Consider the following 2,624-nt stretch of genomic DNA (forward strand, 5'->3'; position numbering starts at 1 on the left):
GGGCGCTGCAGGATCCGTGCCCAGCTGGGGGCGGGGCCCTGGGAGGTGGGGGCGCGTGTCCGCCTGCAATGGACTGCTGCAGCGCCGTGCAGGATGAGTGGGCGTCGCTCTCGCTGCGTCGAGTGCGCCCGCCCGAACACCTCGGCCCTTTATGATGATATAGTATACACTAATACTACTAGCAAGCCATTTGCTGGGCAAGCCACTACGTTAGCTACGCATTTGCCCACCGTCCGCGACCTACAGACACGATTGCTCGGCTCCGGAACTGCCTAGACTCTTACGCGATATGTTTGCCACCCCAAGAGTCCGGCGGACAGGGCTGCGGCCCATAGCGCGGGTGTTTCGTTTCACTGAGTCTGAACCTTGGCAATTTCCGACACGAGCCGGGCCCCTTTGGTGTAGCTCGCCGGCTCCCTGATGCTTAAACCTTACATAAGACCGTTAGGAGCTTGAATGGGCGCCAGCGGTGGCATATCGACCCGTGTCCCTGTTGGGCGTGCAATGCCATGGCATGGTGTGGGGCACCCCAGCGTGGCGCCACCCCATTCACCACGGCAATAGTTGCAGTGGACAGAATGTGTGCCCAGGCGTCTCGATAGCCTCAACGGGCGTGGCCGCGGATTGGGAGCATTTACTGCGGCCCCGCAGGTGAGTAGTGCGCGTTGCCACCCACCCACCAGCCCCCCGCGCGTCCCCCTGCGCCTCCCCGGGCGCCCCACGCGCTCCCCCGCCTCCCCAGTGCTTGCGCTGGGTTGTAGGATCCCGGGAGTCGAGTGGAGAGGGGTGGTTGCGGCCTGGGGAGGAGCGCGGGAGGAGAGCTGCCGCTCAAGCACTAGTGGTATAGTGGTAGCATAGGTCCTTGCCAGCCCCTGGACGGGTGCGATTCGGACCAGACCCGAGTTCGATTCTCGGCTAGTGCATCGTGGACCTGTGGTCTAGTGGTTAGGACATCAGACTCTGAATCTGCTAACCTGAGTTCAAATCTCAGCAGGTCCTGCTCGCCCTGCCTTCGGGTGGAGTGGCGAAGCGATATCTGGGGTCGTAGCTCAAATGGTAGAGCGCCCGCTTAGCATCTGACGCTGAGCGCCTGCAATGTGCGGGAGGTAGGGGGATCGATGCCCTCCGACTCCATCCAGACTTTTGTGCATGGGACCATACCGCATTTTGGCGCGCGGGGAGCGCGTGGAGACAGTGCAGGGCATGGCCGGCAGCTGCGGTGCAGGAGGAGCGTATGCGGGGCGCCGTATCCTGGCATGTGCGCGGGCGGGCGAGGACAGGTGGCCGGGTGGGGCATGGGAGGGCGCACCACACTAGGGCGTTGCGCACATGGGAACGTGCATGAGTGCAGGGAGCGCGCGGGGGCTGGACAGGTTGGTGAGCTGTTGCGTGCGCCTGCGCATCATGTTACGCTTTTGGGGGGAAGGGCGAGGGAGCAAGAGTGCGGCCGTTGGAGACACGGGGCGTGCGTTTGTGCAGTGAAAGGCAGAGGCAGGGGCATCCTGAGCACACGTCAAAGCAGGCAGGGCGCGAAGGGCAAGTTTGGTGGAGTCCCATGAAATGCAGAAACCGTTTTGCTTTTGTGCGCTGAGACCTCGCCCCTTGTGCACTGGGTTCCCTCCCCGTATACAGGTGGGAGAGGAACACCAGCTGGGAAGGTGCAGACAGGGCAGTAGCCGCAGCAGGCCGGCAGCCGTGCCGGCAGGTAGAGGCGGGCGTATGGGAGGCACGGCCCGCCAGCGGAGCGGCTGCTGGGTGCGGGTCCCCGGAACGGCGGCATGTGGGGCGGCTGAGCGGCTCCGGCGCCCAGGCTGCCGTGCTGGGGCGCTGTATTGCGAGGCGGGCAGTAAGCGGCCTAGGTGCCGCAGTAGTGCGAGGCGGGCTGGGTGGATGGCGGATGGGAGCGCCGCACGGCAGGTCGGCAGATGGGGGCATGCCATATTGCCATGGTGCGGCGAGGAGTGCCGTAGGCATGAGCGGCGTGCTGGTGCTGCGGTTGCTGGGGAGGGAGTCAGGGGTGCGGGGCAGTGGGGCAACGGGACCTGGTCGCCAGTGCTGCACAGCTATACAATTGGCAGGGAGGGGCTTGAGCAGCTTGGGGCGCTCAGAGCATTTGCTGTCAGGCAGGTACGGTAGTTGTCACTACCACCATCTCGCCCGCCCTACATGCGTTCTGGGGCTTGTGCCTTTGCCACAATAAGGCACGGCGTGTGGGAGGGCAGTCGCCACAGACCACGGGAGCAGGCGGTCGGAAGGGCGCTGCCGTACGCCGTTGGCGGCGTGTCGCTGCAGGCAGCCCAGGTCGCATCCACTTTGCACTTCGGGTTTGATGGCCGAGGTGGTGATCCAGGGCGCTGGGCGCATATGCATGTGTATGACGAAAACGTTTTCGGCTTGTCGCGTCAGTCAGTTGCGTAAATGCAAAAGGGGGGACCCAGGCTGTGGCAGGTAGGGCTGGACGCACGGACTAAGCAGGGAACCGGCAGGGTCGACCATCGCCATCATGCATGCACGTGTGACGAGTTTGCATCCGCGTGGACGCGCGGCCGGCAAGCACCCCAGCGGCGGGTGCAAGAGTGAGACTGCACGTGCATCTTGGCCATAGCTGCCATGGTGTTTCTCAA

The sequence above is a fragment of the Chlamydomonas reinhardtii genome, chromosome 12, assembly GCF_000002595.2.
Source record: "Chlamydomonas reinhardtii strain CC-503 cw92 mt+ chromosome 12, whole genome shotgun sequence".
Classification (NCBI taxonomy): Eukaryota; Viridiplantae; Chlorophyta; class Chlorophyceae; order Chlamydomonadales; family Chlamydomonadaceae; genus Chlamydomonas; species Chlamydomonas reinhardtii.